Raw genomic sequence first — 27,485 nt, 5'->3', positions numbered from 1 at the left:
AAAATTCGAGAAAATTTTTCGACTCAAATATTGTCAGGCGAGAGTGGGATTCGAATAACCATGAACTGCCAATACCAACTCTGCTCACCGATTTTCCGTAGTCCCCATAGTTTAGGAGAAATTTGAATTCGAAATTTTTGGAAAAAACCGTAAAAATTCAATCTCTCTACAAAAATCGTTATATCTCCTAAACTATTCGTTGCAAACCCCTCAAATAAAAACTTTCGTGATCTACGTGACCAGATCAATAGAAAAAGAGGTATATTATCACCAAGAAGGAACTTTTAATTTTTTACAATTTTTTAAGGTCCGGGGTAAGGAAAATTCGAGAAAATTCAATCTCTCTACAAAAATCGTTATATCTCCTAAACTTTTCGTCGCAGACCCCTCAAATAAAAACTTTCGTGATCTACGTGAACAGATCAATAGAAAAAGAGGTATTTTATTACCAAGAAAGATCTTTTAATTTTTTACGATTCTTCAAGGTCCGGGGTAAGGAAAATTCGAGAAAATTCAATCTCTCTATAAAAATCGTTATATCTCCTAAACTATTCGTCGCAGACTCCTCAAATAAAAACTTTCGTGATCTTCATGACCAGATCAATAGAAAAAGAGGTATATTATTACCAAGAAGGAACTTTTAATTTTTTACAATTTTTTAGGGTCCGGGGTAAGGAAAATTCGAGAAAATTCGAGAAAATTTTTCGACTCAAATATTGTCAGGCGAGAGTGGGATTCGAATAACCATGAACTGCCAATACCAACTCTGCTCACCGATTTTCCGTAGTCCCCATAGTTTAGGAGGAATTTGAAGTCGAAATTTTTGGAAAAAACCGTAAAAATTCAATCTCTCTATAAAAATCGTTATATCTCCTAAACTATTCGTCGCAGACACCTCATATAAAAACTTTCGTGATCTACGTGAACAGATCAATAGAAAAAGAGGTATATTATCACCAAGAAGGAACTTTTAATTTTTTACAATTTTTTAAGGTCCGGGGTAAGGAAAATTCGAGAAAATTCAATCTCTCTACAAAAATCGTTATATCTCCTAAACTATTCGTCGCAGGCCCCTCAAATAAAAACTTTCGGGATCTACGTGAACAGATCAATAGAAAAAGAGGTATTTCATTACCAAGAAAGATCTTTTGATTTTTTACAATTTTTCAAGGTCCGGGGTAAGGAAAATTCGAGAAAATTCAATCTCTCTATAAAAATCGTTATATCTCCTAAACTATTCGTCGCAGACTGCTCAAATAAAAACTTTCATGATCTACATGACCAGATCAATAGAAAAAGAGGTATATTATTACCAAGAAGGAACTTTCAATTTTTTTACAATTTTTTAAGGTCCGGGGTAAGAAGAATTCGAGAAAATTCGAGAAAATTTTTCGACTCAAATATTGTCAGGCGAGAGTGGGATTCGAATAACCATGAACTGCCAATACCAACTCTGCTCACCGATTTTCCGTAGTCCCCATAGTTTAGGAGAAATTTGAAGTCGAAATTTTTGGAAAAAACCGTAAAAATTCAATCTCTCTATAAAAATCGTTACATCTCCTAAACTATTCGTCGCAGACCTCTCATATAAAAACTTTCGTGATCTACGTGAACACATCAATAGAAAAAGAGGTATATTATCACCAAGAAGGAACTTTTAATTTTTTACAATTTTTTAAGGTCCGGGGTAAGGAAAATTCGAGAAAATTCAATCTCTCTACAAAAATCGTTATATCTCCTAAACTTTTCGTCGCAGACCCCTCAAATAAAAACTTTCGTGATCTACGTGAACAGATCAATAGAAAAAGAGGTATTTTATTACCAAGAAAGATCTTTCAATTTTTTACAATTTTTCAAGGTCCGGGGTAAGGAAAATTCGAGAAAATTCAATCTCTCTATAAAAATCGTTATATCTCCTAAACTATTCGTCGCGGACTGCTCAAATAAAAACTTTCGTGATCTACATGACCAGATCAATAGAAAAAGAGGTATATTATCACCAAGAAGGAACTTTTAATTTTTTACAATTTTTTAAGGTCCGGGGTAAGAAAAATTCGAGAAAATTCGAGAAAATTTTTCGACTCAAATATTGTCAGGCGAGAGTGGGATTCGAATAACCATGAACTGCCAATACCAACTCTGCTCACCGATTTTCCGTAGTCCCCATAGTTCAGGAGGAATTTGAATTCGAAATTTTTGGAAAAAACCGTAAAAATTCAATCTCTCTACAAAAATCGTTATATCTCCTAAACTATTCGTTGCAAACCCCTCAAATAAAAACTTTCGTGATCTACGTGACCAGATCAATAGAAAAAGAGGTATATTATCACCAAGAAGGAACTTTTAATTTTTTACAATTTTTTAAGGTCCGGGGTAAGGAAAATTCGAGAAAATTCAATCTCTCTACAAAAATCGTTATATCTCCTAAACTTTTCGTCGCAGACCCCTCAAATAAAAACTTTCGTGATCTACGTGAACAGATCGATAGAAAAAGAGGTATTTTATTACCAAGAAAGATCTTTTAATTTTTTACAAATTTTCAAGGTCCGGGGTAAGGAAAATTCGAGAAAATTCAATCTCTCTATAAAAATCGTTATATCTCCTAAACTATTCGTCGCAGACTCCTCAAATAAAAACTTTCGTGATCTTCATGACCAGATCAATAGAAAAAGAAGTATATTATTACCAAGAAGGAACTTTTAATTTTTTACAATTTTTTAGGGTCCGGGGTAAGGAAAATTCGAGAAAATTCGAGAAAATTTTTCGACTCAAATATTGTCAGGCGAGAGTGGGATTCGAATAACCATGAGCTGCCAATACCAACTCTGCTCACCGATTTTTCGTAGTCCCCATAGTTTAGGAGAAATTTGAAGTCGAAATTTTTGGAAAAAACCGTAAAAATTCAATCTCTCTATAAAAATCGTTATATCTCCTAAACTATTCGTCGCAGACACCTCATATAAAAACTTTCGTGATCTACGTGAACAGATCAATAGAAAAAGAGGTATATTATCACCAAGAAGGAACTTTTAATTTTTTACAATTTTTTAAGGTCCGGGGTAAGGAAAATTCGAGAAAATTCAATCTCTCCACAAAAATCGTTATATCTCCTAAACTATTCGTCGCAGACCCCTCAAATAAAAACTTTCGTGATCTTCGTGAACTACGTGAACAGATCAATAGAAAAAGAGGTATATTATCACCAAGAAGGAACTTTTAATTTTTTACAATTTTTTAAGGTCCGGGGTAAGGAAAATTCGAGAAAATTCAATCTCTCTACAAAAATCGTTATATCTCCTAAACTATTCGTCGCAGGCCCCTCAAATAAAAACTTTCGGGATCTACGTGAACAGATCAATAGAAAAAGGGGTATTTTATAACCAAGAAAGATCTTTTGATTTTTTACAATTTTTCAAGGTCCGGGGTAAGGAAAATTCGAGAAAATTCAATCTCTCCACAAAAATCGTTATATCTCCTAAACTATTCGTCGCAGACCCCTCAAATAAAAACTTTCGTGATCTTCGTGAACTACGTGAACAGATCAATAGAAAAAGAGGTATATTATCACCAAGAAGGAACTTTTAATTTTTTACAATTTTTTAAGGTCCGGGGTAAGGAAAATTCGAGAAAATTCAATCTCTCTACAAAAATCGTTATATCTCCTAAACTATTCGTCGCAGACCCCTCAAATAAAACCTTTCGTGATCTACGTGAACAGATCAATAGAAAAAGAGGTATTTTATTACCAAGAAAGATCTTTTAATTTTTTACAATTTTTCAAGGTCCTGGGTAAGGAAAATTCGAGAAAATTCATTCTCTCTATGAAAATCGTTATATCTCCTAAACTATTCGTCGCAGACTCCTCAAATAAAAACTTTCGTGATCTACGTGACCAGATCAATAGAAAAAAAGGTATATAATTACCAAGAAGGAACTTTTAATTTTTTACAATTTTTTAAGGTCCGGGGTAAGGAAAATTCGAGAAAATTCGAGAAAATTTTTCGACTCATATATTGTCAGGCGAGAGTGGGATTCGAATAACCATGAACTGCCAATACCAACTCTGCTTACCGATTTTCCGTAGTCCCCATGGTTTAGGAGAAATTTGAATTCGAAATTTTTGGAAAAAACCGTAAAAATTCAATCTCTACAAAAATCGTTATATCTCCTAAACTATTCGTCGCAAACACCTCAAATAAAAACTTTCGTGATCTACGTGACCAGATCAATAGAAAAAGAGGTATATTATTACCAAGAAGGAACTTTTAATTTTTTACAATTTTTCAAGGTCCGGGGTAAGGAAAATTCGAGAAAATTCGAGAAAATTCTTCGGCTCGAATATTGTCATTCGTGAGTGGAATTCGAATAATCATGAACTGCCAATACCAACTCTGCTCACCGATTTTCCGTAGTCCCCATAGTTTAGGAGAAATTTGAAGTCGAAATTTTTGGAAAAAACCGTAAAAATTCAATCTCTCTATGAAAATCGTTATATCTCCTAAACTATTCGTCGCAGACCCCTCATATAAAAACTTTCGTGATCTACGTGAACAGATCAATAGAAAAAGAGGTATATTATCACCAAGAAGGAACTTTTAATTTTTTACAATTTTTTAAGGTCCGGGGTAAGGAAAATTCGAGAAAATTCAATCTATCTATAAAAATCGTTATATCTCCTAAACTATTCGTCGCAGACTCCTCAAATAAAAACTTTCGTGATCTACGTGACCAGATCAATAGAAAAAGAGGTATATAATTACCAAGAAGGAACTTTTAATTTTTTACAATTTGTTGAGGTCCGGAGTAAGGAAAATTCGAGAAAATTCAATCTCTCTACAAAAATCGTTATATCTCCTAAACTATTCGTCGCAGACCCTTCAAATAAAAACTTTCGTGATCTACGTGAACAGATCAATAGAAAAAGAGGTATTTTATTACCAAGAAAGATCTTTTGATTTTTTACAATTTTTCAAGGTCCGGGGTAAGGAAAATTCGAGAAAATTCAATCTCTCTATAAAAATCGTTATATCTCCTAAACTATTCGTCGCAGACTCCTCAAATAAAAACTTTCGTGATCTACGTGACCAGATCAATAGAAAAAGAGGTATATAATTACCAAGAAGGAACTTTTAATTTTTTACAATTTTTTAAGGTCCGGGGTGAGGAAAATTCGAGAAAATTCAATCTCTCTACAAAAATCGTTATATCTCCTAAACTATTCGTCGCAGACCCCTCATATAAAAACTTTCGTGATCTACGTGAACAGATCAATAGAAAAAGAGGTATATTATCACCAAGAAGGAACTTTTAATTTTTTACAATTTTTTAAGGTCCGGGGTAAGGAAAATTCGAGAAAATTCAATCTCTCTATAAAAATCGTTATATCTCCTAAACTATTCGTCGCAGACTCCTCAAATAAAAACTTTCGTGATCTACGTGACCAGATCAATAGAAAAAGAGGTATATAATTACCAAGAAGGAACTTTTAATTTTTTACAATTTGTTAAGGTCCGGGGTAAGGAAAATTCGAGAAAATTCAATCTCTCTACAAAAATCGTTATATCTCCTAAACTATTCGTCGCAGACCCCTCAAATAAAAACTTTCGTGATCTACGTGAACAGATCAATAGAAAAAGAGGTATATAATTACCAAGAAGGAACTTTTAATTTTTTACAATTTTTTAAGGTCCGGGGTAAGGAAAATTCGAGAAAATTCAATCTCTCTACAAAAATCGTTATATCTCCTTAACTATTCGTCGCAGACCCCTCATATAAAAACTTTCGTGATCTACGTGAACAGATCAATAGAAAAAGAGGTATATTATCACCAAGAAGGAACTTTTAATTTTTTACAATTTTTTAAGGTCCGGGGTAAGGAAAATTCGAGAAAATTCAATCTCTCTATAAAAATCGTTATATCTCCTAAACTATTCGTCGCGGACTGCTCAAATAAAAACTTTCGTGATCTACATGACCAGATCAATAGAAAAAGAGGTATATTATTACCAAGAAGGAACTTTCAATTTTTTACAATTTTTTAAGGTCCGGGGTAAGAAAAATTCGAGAAAATTCGAGAAAATTTTTCGACTCAAATATTGTCAGGCGAGAGTGGGATTCGAATAACCATGAACTGCCAATACCAACTCTGCTCACCGATTTTCCGTAGTCCCCATAGTTCAGGAGGAATTTGAATTCGTAATTTTTGGAAAAAACCGTAAAAATTCAATCTCTCTACAAAAATCGTTATATCTCCTAAACTATTCGTTGCAAACCCCTCAAATAAAAACTTTCGTGATCTACGTGACCAGATCAATAGAAAAAGAGGTATATTATTACCAAGAAGGAACTTTTAATTTTTTCCAATTTTTTAAGGTCCGGGGTAAGGAAAATTCGAGAAAATTCAATCTCTCTACAAAAATCGTTATATCTCCTAAACTATTCGTCGCAGACCCCTCAAATAAAAACTTTCGTGATCTACGTGAACAGATCAATAGAAAAAGAGGTAGTTTATTACCAAGAAAGATCTTTCGATTTTTTACAATTTTTCAAGGTCCGGGGTAAGGAAAATTCGAGAAAATTCAATCTCTCTATAAGAATCGTTATATCTCCTAAACTATTCGTCACAGACACCTCAAATAATCCAAGTAAGCCATTCCACATTGTTGATTTTCTTGGACTCGGATGACACGCAGGTAGCTATTATCTTTTACGTGGTAAAGTCAATTGCTGCTGTAACCACAGATGCACGACTGACTTCTGTTGTTGATTTCATTTGTTTGTTATTTCCTTCTATGTTTCTCATTCTTACACTTTTCATCGTATTGCACAGGGACGAAAGCTTGACACGCGTGTCTAAGGAAACCACTTTGGTATAAGGGACTGTTCTCATTCCCTTCGTTTTGTTCAATCAACAATTCTCCAAGTAAGCCATTCCACATTGTTGATTTTCTTGGACTCGAATGTCACGCAGGTAGCTTTAATCTCCCACGTGGTAAGGTCAATTGCTGCTGTAACCACAAATGCACGACTGACTTCTGTTGTTGATTTCATTCGTTTGTTATTTTCTTCAATGTTTCTCATTCTAACACTTTTCATCGTATTGCACAGGGACGAAAGCTTGACACACGTGTCTAAGGATACGACTTTGGTATAAGGGACTGTTCTTATTCAATTCTTTTTGTTTAATGAACAATTATCCAAGTAAGCCGTTCCACATTGTTGATTTTCTTGGACTCGGATGTCACGCAGGTAGCTATAATCTCCCACGTGGTAAGGTCAATTGCTGCTGTAACCACAAATGCACGACTGACTTCTGTTGTTGATTTCATTCGTTTGTTATTTTCTTCAATGTTTCTCATTCTAACACTTTTCATCGTAATGCACAGGGACGAAAGCTTGACACACGTGTCTATGGAAACCACATTGGTATAAGGGACTGTTCTTACTTCATTCTTTCTGTATAATGATCAATTATCCAAGTAAGCCATTCCACATTGTTGATTTTCTTGGACTCGGATGTCACGCAGGTAGCTATAATCTCCCACGTGGTAAGGTCAATTGCTGCTGTAATCACAAATGCACGACTGACTTCTGTTGTTGATTTGATTTGTTTGTTATTTCCTTCAATGTTTCTCATTCTAACACTTCTCATCGTATTGCACAGGGACGAAAGCTTGACACGCGTGTCTAAGGAAACCACTTTGGTATAAGGGACTGTTCTCATTCCCTTCGTTTTGTTCAATCAACAATTCTCCAAGTAAGCCATTCCACATTGTTGATTTTCTTGGACTCGAATGTCACGCAGGTAGCTTTAATCTCCCACGTGGTAAGGTCAATTGCTGCTGTAACCACAAAAGCACGACTGACTTCTGTTGTTGATTTCATTCGTTTGTTATTTTCTTCAATGTTTCTCATTCTAACACTTTTCATCGTATTGCACAAAGACGAAAGCTTGACACGCGTGTCTAAGGAAACCACTTTGGTATAAGGGACTGTTCTTATTCCCTTCTTTCTGTATAATGATCAATTATCCAAGTGAGCCATTCCACATTGTTGATTTTCTTGGACTCGGATGACACGCAGGTAGCTATTATCTTTTACGTGGTAAGGTCAATTGCTGCTGTAACCACAAATGCACGACTGACTTCTGTTGTTGATTTCATTTGTTTGTTATTTCCCCTTATGTTTCTCATTCTAACATTTCTCATCGTATTGCACAGGGACGAAAGCTTGACACACGTGTCTGAGGAAACCACTTTGGTATAAGGGACTGTACTTATTCCCTTCTTTTTGTTTAATGAACAATTATCCAAGTAAGCCGTTCCACATTGTTCATTTTCTTGGACTCGGATATCACGCAGGTAGCTGTAATCTCCCACGTGGTAAGTTCAATCGCTGCTGTAACCACAAATGCACTACTGACTTCTGTTGTTGATTTCATTCGTTTGTTATTCTCTTCAATGTTTCTCATTCTAACACTTTTCATCGTATTGCACAGAGACGAAAGCTTGACACGCGTGTCTAAGGAAACCACTTTGGTATAAGGGACTGTTCTTATTCCCTTCTTTCTGTATAATGATCAATTATCCAAGTGAGCCATTCCACATTGTTGATTTTCTTGGACTCGGATGACACGCAGGTAGCTATTATCTTTTACGTGGTAAGGTCAATTGCTGCTGTAACCACAAATGCACGACTGACTTCTGTTGTTGATTTCATTTGTTTGTTATTTCCTTCTATGTTTCTCATTCTTACACTTTTCATCGTATTGCACAGGGACGAAAGCTTGACACACGTGTCTAAGGAAACCACTTTGGTATAAGGAACTGTTCTTACTTCATTCTTTCTGTATAATGATCAATTATCCAAGTAAGCCATTCCACATTGTTGATTTTCTTGGACTCGGATGTCACGCAGGTAGCTATAATCTCCCACGTGGTAAGGTCAATTGCTGCTTTAACCACAAATGCACGACTGACTTCTAATGTTCATTTCATTTGTTTGTTATTTCCTTCAATGTTTCTCATTCTAACACTTTTCATCGTATTGCACAGGGACGAAAGCTTGACACACGTGTCTATGGAAACCACATCGGTATAAGGGACTGTTCTTATTCCCTTCTTTCTGTATGATGATCAATTATCCAAGTAAGCCATTCCACATTGTTGATTTTCTTGGACTCGGATGACACGCAGGTAGCTATAATCTGTAACGTGGTGAGGTCAATTGCTGCTGTAACCACAAATGCACGACTGACTTCTGTTGTTGATTTCATTTGTTTGTTATTTCCTTCAATGTTTCTCATTCTAACACTTTTCATCGTATTGCACAGGGACGAAAGCTTGACACACGTGTCTAAGGATACGACTTTGGTATAAGGGACTGTTCTCATTCAATTCTTTTTGTTTAATGAACAATTATCCAAGTAAGCCGTTCCACATTGTTGATTTTCTTGGACTCGGATGTCACGCAGGTAGCTATAATCTCCCACGTGGTAAGGTCAATTGCTGCTGTAACCACAAATGCACGACTGACTTCTGTTGTTGATTTCATTCGTTTGTTATTCTCTTCAATGTTTCTCATCCTAACACTTTTCATCGTATTGCACAGAGACGAAAGCTTGACACGCGTGTCTAAGGAAACCACTTTGGTATAAGGGACTGTTCTTATTCCCTTCTTTCTGTATAATGATCAATTATCCAAGTGAGCCATTCCACATTGTTGATTTTCTTGGACTCGGATGACACGCAGGTAGCTATTATCTTTTACGTGGTAAGGTCAATTGCTGCTGTAACCACAAATGCACGACTGACTTCTGTTGTTGATTTCATTCGAAAAAACCGTAAAAATTCAATCTCTCTACAAAAATCGTTATATCTCCTAAACTATTCGTTGCAAACCCCTCAAATAAAAACTTTCGTGATCTACGTGACCAGATCAATAGAAAAAGAGGTATATTATTACCAAGAAGGAACTTTTGATTTTTTCCAATTTTTTAAGGTCCGGGGTAAGGAAAATTCGAGAAAATTCAATCTCTCTACAAAAATCGTTATATCTCCTAAACTATTCGTTGCAAACCCCTCAAATTAAAACTTTCGTGATCTACGTGACCAGATCAATAGAAAAAGAGGTATATTATCACCAAGAAGAAACTTTTAATTTTTTACAATTTTTTAAGGTCCGGGGTAAGGAAAATTCGAGAAAATTCAATCTCTCTACAAAAATCGTTATATCTCCTAAACTTTTCGTCGCAGACCCCTCAAATAAAAACTTTCGTGATCTACGTGAACAGATCAATAGAAAAAGAGGTATTTTATTACCAAGAAAGATCTTTTAATTTTTTACAATTTTTCAAGGTCCGGGGTAAGGAAAATTCGAGAAAATTTAATCTCTCTATAAAAATCGTTATATCTCCTAAACTATTCGTCGCAGACTCCTCAAATAAAAACTTTCGTGATCTTCATGACCAGATAAATAGAAAAAGAGGTATATTATTACCAAGAAGGAACTTTTAATTTTTCACAATTTTTTAGGGTCCGGGGTAAGGAAAATTCGAGAAAATTCGAGAAAATTTTTCGACTCAAATATTGTCAGGCGAGAGTGGGATTCGAATAACCATGAACTGCCAATACCAACTCTGCTCACCGATTTTCCGTAGTCCCCATAGTTTAGGAGAAATTTGAAGTCGAAATTTTTGGAAAAAACCGTAAAAATTCAATCTCTCTATAAAAATCGTTATATCTCCTAAACTATTCGTCGCAGACACCTCATATAAAAACTTTCGTGATCTACGTGAACAGATCAATAGAAAAAGAGGTATTTTATTACCAAGAAAGATCTTTCAATTTTTTACAATTTTTCAAGGTCCGGGGTAAGGAAAATTCGAGAAAATTCAATCTCTCTATGAAAATCGTTATATCTCCTAAAATATTCGTCGCAGACTCCTCAAATAAAAACTTTCGTGATCTTCATGACCAGATCAATAGAAAAAGAGGTATATTATTACCAAGAAGGAACTTTTAATTTTTTACAATTTTTTAAGGTCCGGGGTAAGGAAAATTCGAGAAAATTCGAGAAAATTTTTCGACTCAAATATTGTCAGGCGAGAGTGGGATTCGAATAACCATGAACTGCCAACACCAACTCTGCTTACCGATTTTCCGTAGTCCCCATAGTTTAGGAGAAATTTGAATTCGAAATTTTTGGAAAAAACCGTAAAAATTCAATCTCTCTACAAAAATCGTTATATCTCCTAAACTATTCGTCGCATACCCCTCAAATAAAAACTTTCGTGATCTACGTGACCAGATCAATAGAAAAAGAGGTATATTATTACCAAGAAGGAACTTTTAATTTTTTACAATTTTTCAAGGTCCGGGGTAAGGAAAATTCGAGAAAATTCAATCTCTCTACAAAAATCGTTATATCTCCTAAACTATTCGTCGCAGACACCTCAAATAAAAACTTTCGTGATCTTCGTGAACTACGTGAACAGATCAATAGAAAAAGAGGTATATTATCACCAAGAAGGAACTTTTAATTTTTCACAATTTTTTAAGGTCCGGGGTAAGGAAAATTCGAGAAAATTCAATCTCTCTACAAAAATCGTTATATCTCCTAAACTATTCGTCGCAGACCCCTCAAATAAAAACTTTCGTGATCTACGTGAACAGATCAATAGAAAAAGAGGTATTTCATTACCAAGAAAGATCTGCTGATTTTTTACAATTTTTTAAGGTCCGGGGTAAGGAAAATTCGAGAAAATTCAATCTCTCTATAAAAATCGTTATATCTCCTAAACTATTCGTCGCAGACTCCTCAAATAAAAACTTTCGTGATCTTCATGACCAGATCAATAGAAAAAGAGGTATATTATTACCAAGAAGGAACTTTTAATTTTTTACAATTTTTTAAGGTCCGGGGTAAGGAAAATTCGAGAAAATTTTTCGACTCAAATATTGTCAGGCGAGAGTGGGATTCGAATAACCATGAACTGCCAATACCAACTCTGCTCACCGATTTTCCGTAGTCCCCATAGTTTAGGAGAAATTTGAAGTCGAAATTTTTGGAAAAAACCGTAAAAATTCAATCTCTCTATAAAAATCGTTATATCTCCTAAACTATTCGTCGCAGACACCTCATATAAAAACTTTCGTGATCTACGTGAACAGATCAATAGAAAAAGAGGTATATTATCACCAAGAAGGAACTTTTAATTTTTTACAATTTTTTAAGGTCCGGGGTAAGGAAAATTCGAGAAAATTCAATCTCTCTACAAAAATCGTTATATCTCCTAAACTATTCGTCGCAGGCCCCTCAAATAAAAACTTTCGGGATCTACGTGAACAGATCGATAGAAAAAGAGGTATTTTATTACCAAGAAAGATTTTTTGATTTTTTACAATTTTTCAAGGTCCGGGGTAAGGAAAATTCGAGAAAATTCAATCTCTCTATAAAAATCGTTATATCTCCTAAACTATTCGTCGCAGACTGCTCAAATAAAAACTTTCATGATCTACATGACCAGATCAATAGAAAAAGAGGTATATTATTACCAAGAAGGAACTTTCAATTTTTTACAATTTTTTAAGGTCCGGGGTAGGAAAAATTCGAGAAAATTCGAGAAAATTTTTCTACTCAAATATTGTCAGGCGAGAGTGGGATTCGAATAACCATGAACTGCCAATACCAACTCTGCTCACCGATTTTCCGTAGTCCCCATAGTTTAGGAGAAATTTGAAGTCGAAATTTTTGGGAAAAACCGTAAAAATTCAATCTCTCTATAAAAATCGTTACATCTCCTAAACTATTCGTCGCAGACCCCTCATATAAAAACTTTCGTGATCTACGTGAACACATCAATAGAAAAAGAGGTATATTATCACCAAGAAGGAACTTTAAATTTTTTACAATTTTTTAAGGTCCGGGGTAAGGAAAATTCGAGAAAATTCAATCTCTCTACAAAAATCGTTATATCTCCTAAACTTTTCGTCGCAGACCCCTCAAATAAAAACTTTCGTGATCTACGTGAACAGATCAATAGAAAAAGAGGTATTTTATTACCAAGAAAGATCTTTCAATTTTTTACAATTTTTCAAGGTCCGAGGTAAGGAAAATTCGAGAAAATTCAATCTCTCTATAAAAATCGTTATATCTCCTAAACTATTCGTCGCAGACTGCTCAAATAAAAACTTTCGTGATCTACATGACCAGATCAATAGAAAAAGAGGTATATTATTACCAAGAAAGAACTTTCAATTTTTTACAATTTTTTAAGGTCCGGGGTAAGAAAAATTCGAGAAAATTCGAGAAAATTTTTCGACTCAAATATTGTCAGGCGAGAGTGGGATTCGAATAACCATGAACTGCCAATACCAACTCTGCTCACCGATTTTCCGTAGTCCCCATAGTTCAGGAGGAATTTGAATTCGAAATTTTTTGGAAAAAACCGTAAAAATTCAATCTCTCTACAAAAATCGTTATATCTCCTAAACTATTCGTTGCAAACCCCTCAAATAAAAACTTTCGTGATCTACGTGACCAGGTCAATAGAAAAAGAGGTATATTATCACCAAGAAGGAACTCTTAATTTTTTACAATTTTTTAAGGTCCGGGGTAAGGAAAATTCGAGAAAATTCAATCTCTCTATAAAAATCGTTATATCTCCTAAACTATTCGTCGCAGACTCCTCAAATAAAAACTTTCGTTATCTTCATGACCAGATCAATAGAAAAAGAGGTATATTATTACCAAGAAGGAACTTTTAATTTTTTACAATTTTTTAAGGTCCGGGGTAAGGAAAATTCGAGAAAATTCGAGAAAATTTTTCGACTCAAATATTGTCAGGCGAGAGTGGGATTCGAATAACCATGAACTGCCAACACCAACTCTGCTTACCGATTTTCCGTAGTCCCCATAGTTCAGGAGGAATTTGAATTCGAAATTTTTGGAAAAAACCGTAAAAATTCAATCTCTCTACAAAAATCGTTATATCTCCTAAACTATTCGTTGCAAACCCCTCAAATAAAAACTTTCGTGATCTACGTGACCAGATCAATAGAAAAAGAGGTATATTATTACCAAGAAGGAACTTTTGATTTTTTCCAATTTTTTAAGGTCCGGGGTAAGGAAAATTCGAGAAAATTCAATCTCTCTACAAAAATCGTTATATCTCCTAAACTATTCGTTGCAAACCCCTCAAATAAAAACTTTCGTGATCTACGTGACCAGATCAATAGAAAAAGAGGTATATTATCACCAAGAAGGAACTTTTAATTTTTTACAATTTTTTAAGGTCCGGGGTAAGGAAAATTCGAGAAAATTCAATCTCTCTACAAAAATCGTTATATCTCCTAAACTTTTCGTCGCAGACCCCTCAAATAAAAACTTTCGTGATCTACGTGAACAGATCAATAGAAAAAGAGGTATTTTATTACCAAGAAAGATCTTTTAATTTTTTACAATTTTTCAAGGTCCGGGGTAAGGAAAATTCGAGAAAATTCAATCTCTCTATAAAATCGTTATATCTCCTAAACTATTCGTCGCAGACTCCTCAAATAAAAACTTTCGTGATCTTCATGACCAGATCAATAGAAAAAGAGGTATATTATTACCAAGAAGGAACTTTTAATTTTTCACAATTTTTTAGGGTCCGGGGTAAGGAAAATTCGAGAAAATTCGAGAAAATTTTTCGACTCAAATATTGTCAGGCGAGAGTCGGATTCGAATAACCATGAACTGCCAATACCAACTCTGCTCACCGATTTTCCGTAGTCCCCATAGTTTAGGAGAAATTTGAAGTCGAAATTTTTGGAAAAAACCGTAAAAATTCAATCTCTCTATAAAAATCGTTATATCTCCTAAACTATTCGTCGCAGACACCTCATATAAAAACTTTCGTGATCTACGTGAACAGATCAATAGAAAAAGAGGTATTTTATTACCAAGAAAGATCTTTCAATTTTTTACAATTTTTCAAGGTCCGGGGTAAGGAAAATTCGAGAAAATTCAATCTCTCTATAAAAATCGTTATATCTCCTAAACTATTCGTCGCAGACTCCTCAAATAGAAACTTTCGTGATCTTCATGACCAGATCAATAGAAAAAGAGGTATATTATTACCAAGAAGGAACTTTTAATTTTTTACAATTTTTTAAGGTCCGGGGTAAGGAAAATTCGAGAAAATTCGAGAAAATTTTTCGACTCAAATATTGTCAGGCGAGAGTGGGATTCGAATAACCATGAACTGCCAATACCAACTCTGCTCACCGATTTTCCGTAGTCCCCATAGTTCAGGAGGAATTTGAATTCGAAATTTTTGGAAAAAACCGTAAAAATTCAATCTCTCTACAAAAATCGTTATATCTCCTAAACTATTCGTTGCAAACCCCTCAAATAAAAACTTTCGTGATCTACGTGACCAGGTCAATAGAAAAAGAGGTATATTATCACCAAGAAGGAACTTTTAATTTTTTACAATTTTTTAAGGTCCGGGGTAAGGAAAATTCGAGAAAATTCAATCTCTCTACAAAAATCGTTATATCTCCTAAACTTTTCGTCGCAGACCCCTCAAATAAAAACTTTCGTGATCTACGTGGACAGATCAATAGAAAAAGAGGTATTTTATTACCAAGAAAGATCTTTTAATTTTTTACAATTTTTCAAGGTCCGGAGTAAGGAAAATTCGAGAAAATTCAATCTCTCTATAAAAATCGTTATATCTCCTAAACTATTCGTCGCAGACTCCTCAAATAAAAACTTTCGTGATCTTCATGACCAGATCAATAGAAAAAGAGGTATATTATTACCAAGAAGGAACTTTTAATTTTTTACAATTTTTTAAGGTCCGGGGTAAGGAAAATTCGAGAAAATTCGAGAAAATTTCTCGACTCAAATATTGTCAGGCGAGAGTGGGATTCGAATAAACATGAACTGCCAACAGCAACTCTGCTTACCGATTTTCCGTAGTCCCCATAGTTCAGGAGGAATTTGAATTCGAAATTTTTGGAAAAAACCGTAAAAATTCAATCTCTCTACAAAAATCGTTATATCTCCTAAACTATTCGTTGCAAACCCCTCAAATAAAAACTTTCGTGATCTTCATGACCAGATCAATAGAAAAAGAGGTATATTATTACCAAGAAGGAACTTTTAATTTTTTACAATTTTTTAAGGTCCGGGGTAAGGAAAATTCGAGAAAATTCAATCTCCCTACAAAAATCGTTATATCTCCTAAACTTTTCGTCGCAGACCCCTCAAATAAAAACTTTCGTGATCTACGTGAACAGATCAATAGAAAAAGAGGTATTTTATTACCAAGAAAGATCTTTCAATTTTTTACAATTTTTCAAGGTCCGAGGTAAGGAAAATTCGAGAAAATTCAATCTCTCTATAAAAATCGTTATATCTCCTAAACTATTCGTCGCAGACTGCTCAAATAAAAACTTTCGTGATCTACATGACCAGATCAATAGAAAAAGAGGTATATTATTACCAAGAAGGAACTTTTAATTTTTTACAATTTTTTAAGGTCCGGGGTAAGGAAAATTCGAGAAAATTCGAGAAAATTTTTCGACACAAATATTGTCAGGCGAGAGTGGGATTCGAATAACCATGAACTGCCAATACCAACTCTGCTCACCGATTTTCCGTAGTCCCCATAGTTTAGGAGAAATTTGAAGTCGAAATTTTTGGAAAAAACCGTAAAAATTCAATCTCTCTATAAAAATCGTTATATCTCCTAAACTATTCGTCGCAGACACCTCATATAAAAACTTTCGTGATCTACGTGAACAGATCAATAGAAAAAGAGGTATATTATCACCAAGAAGGAACTTTTAATTTTTTACAATTTTTTAAGGTCCGGGGTAAGGAAAATTCGAGAAAATTCAATCTCTCTACAAAAATCGTTATATCTCCTAAACTATTCGTCGCAGACCCCTCAAATAAAAACTTTCGTGATCTTCGTGAACTACGTGAACAGATCAATAGAAAAAGAGGTATATTATCACCAAGAAGGAACTTTTAATTTTTTACAATTTTTTAAAGTCCGGGGTAAGGAAAATTCGAGAAAATTCAATATCTCTACAAAAATCGTTATATCTCCTAAACTATTCGTCGCAGGCCCCTCAAATAAAAACTTTCGGGATCTACGTGAACAGATCAATAGAAAAAGAAGTATTTTTTTACCAAGAAAGATTTTTTGATTTTTTACAATTTTTCAAGGTCCGGGGTAAGGAAAATTCGAGAAAATTCAATCTCTCTATAAAAATCGTTATATCTCCTAAACTATTCGTCGCAGACTGCTCAAATAAAAACTTTCATGATCTACATGACCAGATCAATAGAAAAAGAGGTATATTATTACCAAGAAGGAACTTTCAATTTTTTACAATTTTTCAAGGTCCGGGGTAAGAAAAATTCGAGAAAATTCGAGAAAATTTTTCGACTCAAATATTGTCAGGCGAGAGTGGGATTCGAATAACCATGAACTGCCAATACCAACTCTGCTCACCGATTTTCCGTAGTCCCCATAGTTTAGGAGAAATTTGAAGTCGAAATTTTTGGGAAAAACCGTAAAAATTCAATCTCTCTATAAAAATCGTTACATCTCCTAAACTATTCGTCGCAGACCCCTCATATAAAAACTTTCGTGATCTACGTGAACACATCAATAGAAAAAGAGGTATATTATCACCAAGAAGGAACTTTTAATTTTTTACAATTTTTTAAGGTCCGGGGTAAGGAAAATTCAAGAAAATTCAATCTCTCTACAAGAATCGTTATATCTCCTAAACTTTTCGTCGCAGACCCCTCAAATAAAAACTTTCGTGATCTACGTGAACAGATCAATAGAAAAAGAGGTATTTTATTACCAAGAAAGATCTTTCAATTTTTTACAATTTTTCAAGGTCCGGGGTAAGGAAAATTCGAGAAAATTCAATCTCTCTATAAAAATCGTTATATCTCCTAAACTATTCGTCGCAGACTGCTCAAATAAAAACTTTCATGATCTACATGACCAGATCAATAGAAAAAGAGGTATATTATTACCAAGAAGGAACTTTCAATTTTTTACAATTTTTTAAGGTCCGGGGTAAGAAAAATTCGAGAAAATTCGAGAAAATTTTTCGACTCCAATATTGTCAGGCGAGAGTGGGATTCGAATAACCATGAACTGCCAATACCAACTCTGCTCACCGATTTTCCGTAGTCCCCATAGTTCAGGAGGAATTTGAATTCGAAATTTTTGGAAAAAACCGTAAAAATTCAATCTCTCTACAAAAATCGTTATATCTCCTAAACTATTCGTTGCAAACCCCTCAAATAAAAACTTTCGTGATCTTCATGACCAGATCAATAGAAAAAGAGGTATATTATTACCAAGAAGGAACTTTTAATTTTTTACAATTTTTTAAGGTCCGGGGTAAGGAAAATTCGAGAAAATTCAATCTCCCTACAAAAATCGTTATATCTCCTAAACTTTTCGTCGCAGACCCCTCAAATAAAAACTTTCGTGATCTACGTGAACAGATCAATAGAAAAAGAGGTATTTTATTACCAAGAAAGATCTTTTAATTTTTTACAATTTTTCAAGGTCCGGGGTAAGGAAAATTCGAGAAAATTCAATCTCTCTATAAAAATCGTTATATCTCCTAAACTATTCGTCGCAGACTCCTCAAATAAAAACTTTCGTGATCTTCATGACCAGATCAATAGAAAAAGAGGTATATTATTACCAAGAAGGAACTTTTAATTTTTTACAATTTTTTAAGGTCCGGGGTAAGGAAAATTCGAGAAAATTCGAGAAAATTTTTCGACTCAAATATTGCCAGGCGAGAGTGGGATTCGAATAACCATGAACTGCCAATACCAACTCTGCTCACCGATTTTCCGTAGTCCCCATAGTTTAGGAGAAATTTGAAGTCGAAATTTTTGGAAAAAACCGTAAAAATTCAATCTCTCTATAAAAATCGTTATATCTCCTAAACTATTCGTCGCAGACACCTCATATAAAAACTTTCGTGATCTACGTGAACAGATCAATAGAAAAAGAGGTATATTATCACCAAGAAGGAACTTTTAATTTTTTACAATTTTTTAAGGTCCGGGGTAAGGAAAATTCGAGAAAATTCAATCTCTCTACAAAAATCGTTATATCTCCTAAACTATTCGTCGCAGACCCCTCAAATAAAAACTTTCGTGATCTTCGTGAACTACGTGAACAGATCAATAGAAAAAGAGGTATATTATCACCAAGAAGGAACTTTTAATTTTTTACAATTTTTTAAAGTCCGGGGTAAGGAAAATTCGAGAAAATTCAATCTCTCTACAAAAATCGTTATATCTCCTAAACTATTCGTCGCAGGCCCCTCAAATAAAAACTTTCGGGATCTACGTGAACAGATCAATAGAAAAAGAGGTATTTTATTACCAAGAAAGATTTTTTGATTTTTTACAATTTTTCAAGGTCCGGGGTAAGGAAAATTCGAGAAAATTCAATCTCTCTATAAAAATCGTTATATCTCCTAAACTATTCGTCGCAGACTGCTCAAATAAAAACTTTCATGATCTACATGACCAGATCAATAGAAAAAGAGGTATATTATTACCAAGAAGGAACTTTCAATTTTTTACAATTTTTCAAGGTCCGGGGTAAGAAAAATTCGAGAAAATTCGAGAAAATTTTTCGACTCAAATATTGTCAGGCGAGAGTGGGATTCGAATAACCATGAACTGCCAATACCAACTCTGCTCACCGATTTTCCGTAGTCCCCATAGTTTAGGAGAAATTTGAAGTCGAAATTTTTGGGAAAAACCGTAAAAATTCAATCTCTCTATAAAAATCGTTACATCTCCTAAACTATTCGTCGCAGACCCCTCATATAAAAACTTTCGTGATCTACGTGAACACATCAATAGAAAAAGAGGTATATTATCACCAAGAAGGAACTTTTAATTTTTTACAATTTTTTAAGGTCCGGGGTAAGGAAAATTCAAGAAAATTCAATCTCTCTACAAGAATCGTTATATCTCCTAAACTTTTCGTCGCAGACCCCTCAAATAAAAACTTTCGTGATCTACGTGAACAGATCAATAGAAAAAGAGGTATTTTATTACCAAGAAAGATCTTTCAATTTTTTACAATTTTTCAAGGTCCGGGGTAAGGAAAATTCGAGAAAATTCAATCTCTCTATAAAAATCGTTATATCTCCTAAACTATTCGTCGCAGACTGCTCAAATAAAAACTTTCATGATCTACATGACCAGATCAATAGAAAAAGAGGTATATTATTACCAAGAAGGAACTTTCAATTTTTTACAATTTTTTAAGGTCCGGGGTAAGAAAAATTCGAGAAAATTCGAGAAAATTTTTCGACTCAAATATTGTCAGGCGAGAGTGGGATTCGAATAACCATGAACTGCCAATACCAACTCTGCTCACCGATTTTCCGTAGTCCCCATAGTTCAGGAGGAATTTGAATTCGAAATTTTTGGAAAAAACCGTAAAAATTCAATCTCTCTACAAAAATCGTTATATCTCCTAAACTATTCGTTGCAAACCCCTCAAATAAAAACTTTCGTGATCTACGTGACCAGATCAATAGAAAAAGAGGTATATTATCACCAAGAAGGAACTTTTAATTTTTTACAATTTTTTAAGGTCCGGGGTAAGGAAAATTCGAGAAAATTCAATCTCTCTACAAAAATCGTTATATCTCCTAAACTTTTCGTCGCAGACCCCTCAAATAAAAACTTTCGTGATCTACGTGAACAGATCAATAGAAAAAGAGGTATTTTATTACCAAGAAAGATCTTTTAATTTTTTACAATTTTTCAAGGTCCGGGGTAAGGAAAATTCGAGAAAATTCAATCTCTCTATAAAAATCGTTATATCTCCTAAACTATTCGTCGCAGACTCCTCAAATAAAAACTTTCGTGATCTTCATGACCAGATCAATAGAAAAAGAGGTATATTATTACCAAGAAGGAACTTTTAATTTTTTACAATTTTTTAAGGTCCGGGGTAAGGAAAATTCGAGAAAATTCGAGAAAATTTTTCGACTCAAATATTGTCAGGCGAGAGTGGGATTCGAATAACCATGAACTGCCAACACCAACTCTGCTTACCGATTTTCCGTAGTCCCCATAGTTCAGGAGGAATTTGAATTCGAAATTTTTGGAAAAAACCGTAAAAATTCAATCTCTCTACAAAAATCGTTATATCTCCTAAACTTTTCGTCGCAGACCCCTCAAATAAAAACTTTCGTGATCTACGTGAACAGATCAATACAAAAAGAGGTATTTTATTACCAAGAAAGATCTTTCAATTTTTTACAATTTTTCAAGGTCCGGGGTAAGGAAAATTCGAGAAAATTCAATCTCTCTATAAAAATCGTTATATCTCCTAAACTATTCGTCGCGGACTGCTCAAATAAAAACTTTCGTGATCTACATGACCAGATCAATAGAAAAAGAGGTATATTATTACCAAGAAAGAACTTTCAATTTTTTACAATTTTTTAAGGTCCGGGGTAAGAAAAATTCGAGAAAATTCGAGAAAATTTTTCGACTCAAATATTGTCAGGCGAGAGTGGGATTCGAATAACCATGAACTGCCAATACCAACTCTGCTCACCGATTTTCCGTAGTCCCCATAGTTCAGGAGGAATTTGAATTCGAAATTTTTGGAAAAAACCGTAAAAATTCAATCTCTCTACAAAAATCGTTATATCTCCTAAACTATTCGTTGCAAACCCCTCAAATAAAAACTTTCGTGATCTACGTGACCAGGTCAATAGAAAAAGAGGTATATTATCACCAAGAAGGAACTTTTAATTTTTTACAATTTTTTAAGGTCCGGGGTAAGGAAAATTCGAGAAAATTCAATCTCTCTACAAAAATCGTTATATCTCCTAAACTTTTCGTCGCAGACCCCTCAAATAAAAACTTTCGTGATCTTCATGACCAGATCAATAGAAAAAGAGGTATTTTATTACCAAGAAGGAACTTTTAATTTTTTACAATTTTTTAAGGTCCGGGGTAAGGAAAATTCGAGAAAATTCGAGAAAATTTTTCGACTCAAATATTGTCAGGCGAGAGTGGGATTCGAATAACCATGAACTGCCAACACCAACTCTGCTTACCGATTTTCCGTAGTCCCCATAGTTCAGGAGGAATTTGAATTCGAAATTTATGGAAAAAACCGTAAAAATTCAATCTCTCTACAAAAATCGTTATATCTCCTAAACTATTCGTTGCAAACACCTCAAATAAAAACTTTCGTGATCTACGTGACCAGATCAATAGAAAAAGAGGTATATTATTACCAAGAAGGAACTTTTGATTTTTTCCAATTTTTTAAGGTCCGGGGTAAGGAAAATTCGAGAAAATTCAATCTCTCTACAAAAATCGTTATATCTCCTAAACTATTCGTTGCAAACCCCTCAAATTAAAACTTTCGTGATCTACGTGACCAGATCAATAGAAAAAGAGGTATATTATCACCAAGAAGGAACTTTTAATTTTTTACAATTTTTTAAGGTCCGGGGTAAGGAAAATTCGAGAAAATTCAATCTCTCTACAAAAATCGTTATATCTCCTAAACTTTTCGTCGCAGACCCCTCAAATAAAAACTTTCGTGATCTACGTGAACAGATCAATAGAAAAAGAGGTATTTTATTACCAAGAAAGATCTTTTAATTTTTTACAATTTTTCAAGGTCCGGGGTAAGGAAAATTCGAGAAAATTCAATCTCTCTATAAAAATCGTTATATCTCCTAAACTATTCGTCGCAGACTCCTCAAATAAAAACTTTCGTGATCTTCATGACCAGATCAATAGAAAAAGAGGTATATTATTACCAAGAAGGAACTTTTAATTTTTTACAATTTTTTAAGGTCCGGGGTAAGGAAAATTCGAGAAAATTCGAGAAAATTTTTCGACTCAAATATTGTCAGGCGAGAGTGGGATTCGAATAACCATGAACTGCCAACACCAACTCTGCTCACCGATTTTCCGTAGTCCCCATAGTTCAGGAGGAATTTGAATTCGAAATTTTTGGAAAAAACCGTAAAAATTCAATCTCTCTACAAAAATCGTTATATCTCCTAAACTTTTCGTCGCAGACCCCTCAAATAAAAACTTTCGTGATCTACGTGAACAGATCAATACAAAAAGAGGTATTTTATTACCAAGAAAGATCTTTCAATTTTTTACAATTTTTCAAGGTCCGGGGTAAGGAAAATTCGAGAAAATTCAATCTCTCTATAAAAATCGTTATATCTCCTAAACTATTCGTCGCGGACTGCTCAAATAAAAACTTTCGTGATCTACATGACCAGATCAATAGAAAAAGAGGTATATTATTACCAAGAAAGAACTTTCAATTTTTTACAATTTTTTAAGGTCCGGGGTAAGAAAAATTCGAGAAAATTCGAGAAAATTTTTCGACTCAAATATTGTCAGGCGAGAGTGGGATTCGAATAACCATGAACTGCCAATACCAACTCTGCTCACCGATTTTCCGTAGTCCCCATAGTTCAGGAGGAATTTGAATTCGAAATTTTTGGAAAAAACCGTAAAAATTCAATCTCTCTACAAAAATCGTTATATCTCCTAAACTATTCGTTGCAAACCCCTCAAATAAAAACTTTCGTGATCTACGTGACCAGATCAATAGAAAAAGAGGTATATTATCACCAAGAAGGAACTTTTAATTTTTTACAATTTTTTAAGGTCCGGGGTAAGGAAAATTCGAGAAAATTCAATCTCTCTACAAAAATCGTTATATCTCCTAAACTTTTCGTCGCAGACCCCTCAAATAAAAACTTTCGTGATCTTCATGACCAGATCAATAGAAAAAGAGGTATTTTATTACCAAGAAGGAACTTTTAATTTTTTACAATTTTTTAAGGTCCGGGGTAAGGAAAATTCGAGAAAATTCGAGAAAATTTTTCGACTCAAATATTGTCAGGCGAGAGTGGGATTCGAATAACCATGAACTGCCAACACCAACTCTGCTTACCGATTTTCCGTAGTCCCCATAGTTCAGGAGGAATTTGAATTCGAAATTTATGGAAAAAACCGTAAAAATTCAATCTCTCTACAAAAATCGTTATATCTCCTAAACTATTCGTTGCAAACACCTCAAATAAAAACTTTCGTGATCTACGTGACCAGATCAATAGAAAAAGAGGTATATTATTACCAAGAAGGAACTTTTGATTTTTTCCAATTTTTTAAGGTCCGGGGTAAGGAAAATTCGAGAAAATTCAATCTCTCTACAAAAATCGTTATATCTCCTAAACTATTCGTTGCAAACCCCTCAAATTAAAACTTTCGTGATCTACGTGACCAGATCAATAGAAAAAGAGGTATATTATCACCAAGAAGAAACTTTTAATTTTTTACAATTTTTTAAGGTCCGGGGTAAGGAAAATTCGAGAAAATTCAATCTCTCTACAAAAATCGTTATATCTCCTAAACTATTCGTCGCAGACCCCTCAAATAAAAACTTTCGTGATCTTCGTGAACTACGTGAACAGATCAATAGAAAAAGAGGTATATTATCACCAAGAAGGAACTTTTAATTTTTTACAATTTTTTAAAGTCCGGGGTAAGGAAAATTCGAGAAAATTCAATCTCTCTACAAAAATCGTTATATCTCCTAAACTATTCGTCGCAGGCCCCTCAAATAAAAACTTTCGGGATCTACGTGAACAGATCAATAGAAAAAGAGGTATTTTTTTACCAAGAAAGATTTTTTGATTTTTTACAATTTTTCAAGGTCCGGGGTAAGGAAAATTCGAGAAAATTCAATCTCTCTATAAAAATCGTTATATCTCCTAAACTATTCGTCGCAGACTGCTCAAATAAAAACTTTCATGATCTACATGACCAGATCAATAGAAAAAGAGGTATATTATTACCAAGAAGGAACTTTCAATTTTTTACAATTTTTCAAGGTCCGGGGTAAGAAAAATTCGAGAAAATTCGAGAAAATTTTTCGACTCAAATATTGTCAGGCGAGAGTGGGATTCGAATAACCATGAACTGCCAATACCAACTCTGCTCACCGATTTTCCGTAGTCCCCATAGTTTAGGAGAAATTTGAAGTCGAAATTTTTGGGAAAAACCGTAAAAATTCAATCTCTCTATAAAAATCGTTACATCTCCTAAACTATTCGTCGCAGACCCCTCATATAAAAACTTTCGTGATCTACGTGAACACATCAATAGAAAAAGAGGTATATTATCACCAAGAAGGAACTTTTAATTTTTTACAATTTTTTAAGGTCCGGGGTAAGGAAAATTCAAGAAAATTCAATCTCTCTACAAGAATCGTTATATCTCCTAAACTTTTCGTCGCAGACCCCTCAAATAAAAACTTTCGTGATCTACGTGAACAGATCAATAGAAAAAGAGGTATTTTATTACCAAGAAAGATCTTTCAATTTTTTTACAATTTTTCAAGGTCCGGGGTAAGGAAAATTCGAGAAAATTCAATCTCTCTATAAAAATCGTTATATCTCCTAAACTATTCGTCGCAGACTGCTCAAATAAAAACTTTCATGATCTACATGACCAGATCAATAGAAAAAGAGGTATATTATTACCAAGAAGGAACTTTCAATTTTTTACAATTTTTTAAGGTCCGGGGTAAGAAAAATTCGAGAAAATTCGAGAAAATTTTTCGACTCAAATATTGTCAGGCGAGAGTGGGATTCGAATAACCATGAACTGCCAATACCAACTCTGCTCACCGATTTTCCGTAGTCCCCATAGTTCAGGAGGAATTTGAATTCGAAATTTTTGGAAAAAACCGTAAAAATTCAATCTCTCTACAAAAATCGTTATATCTCCTAAACTATTCGTTGCAAACCCCTCAAATAAAAACTTTCGTGATCTTCATGACCAGATCAATAGAAAAAGAGGTATATTATTACCAAGAAGGAACTTTTAATTTTTTACAATTTTTTAAGGTCCGGGGTAAGGAAAATTCGAGAAAATTCAATCTCCCTACAAAAATCGTTATATCTCCTAAACTTTTCGTCGCAGACCCCTCAAATAAAAACTTTCGTGATCTACGTGAACAGATCAATAGAAAAAGAGGTATTTTATTACCAAGAAAGATCTTTTAATTTTTTACAATTTTTCAAGGTCCGGGGTAAGGAAAATTCGAGAAAATTCAATCTCTCTATAAAAATCGTTATATCTCCTAAACTATTCGTCGCAGACTCCTCAAATAAAAACTTTCGTGATCTTCATGACCAGATCAATAGAAAAAGAGGTATATTATTACCAAGAAGGAACTTTTAATTTTTTACAATTTTTTAAGGTCCGGGGTAAGGAAAATTCGAGAAAATTCGAGAAAATTTTTCGACTCAAATATTGTCAGGCGAGAGTGGGATTCGAATAACCATGAACTGCCAATACCAACTCTGCTCACCGATTTTCCGTAGTCCCCATAGTTTAGGAGAAATTTGAAGTCGAAATTTTTGGAAAAAACCGTAAAAATTCAATCTCTCTATAAAAATCGTTATATCTCCTAAACTATTCGTCGCAGACACCTCATATAAAAACTTTCGTGATCTACGTGAACAGATCAATAGAAAAAGAGGTATATTATCACCAAGAAGGAACTTTTAATTTTTTACAATTTTTTAAGGTCCGGGGTAAGGAAAATTCGAGAAAATTCAATCTCTCTACAAAAATCGTTATATCTCCTAAACTATTCGTCGCAGACCCCTCATATAAAAACTTTCGTGATCTTCGTGAACTACGTGAACAGATCAATAGAAAAAGAGGTATATTATCACCAAGAAGGAACTTTTAATTTTTTACAATTTTTTAAGGTCCGGGGTAAGGAAAATTCGAGAAAATTCAATCTCTCTACAAAAATCGTTATATCTCCTAAACTATTCGTCGCAGGCCCCTCAAATAAAAACTTTCGGGATCTACGTGAACAGATCAATAGAAAAAGAGGTATTTTTTTACCAAGAAAGATTTTTTGATTTTTTACAATTTTTCAAGGTCCGGGGTAAGGAAAATTCGAGAAAATTCAATCTCTCTATAAAAATCGTTATATCTCCTAAACTATTCGTCGCAGACTGCTCAAATAAAAACTTTCATGATCTACATGACCAGATCAATAGAAAAAGAGGTATATTATTACCAAGAAGGAACTTTCAATTTTTTACAATTTTTCAAGGTCCGGGGTAAGAAAAATTCGAGAAAATTCGAGAAAATTTTTCGACTCAAATATTGTCAGGCGAGAGTGGGATTCGAATAACCATGAACTGCCAATACCAACTCTGCTCACCGATTTTCCGTAGTCCCCATAGTTTAGGAGAAATTTGAAGTCGAAATTTTTGGAAAAAACCGTAAAAATTCAATCTCTCTATAAAAATCGTTACATCTCCTAAACTATTCGTCGCAGACCCCTCATATAAAAACTTTCGTGATCTACGTGAACACATCAATAG

Source organism: Harmonia axyridis, chromosome 2, assembly GCF_914767665.1.
Source record: "Harmonia axyridis chromosome 2, icHarAxyr1.1, whole genome shotgun sequence".
Classification (NCBI taxonomy): Eukaryota; Metazoa; Arthropoda; class Insecta; order Coleoptera; family Coccinellidae; genus Harmonia; species Harmonia axyridis.
This window is presented reverse-complemented; position numbering follows the sequence as displayed.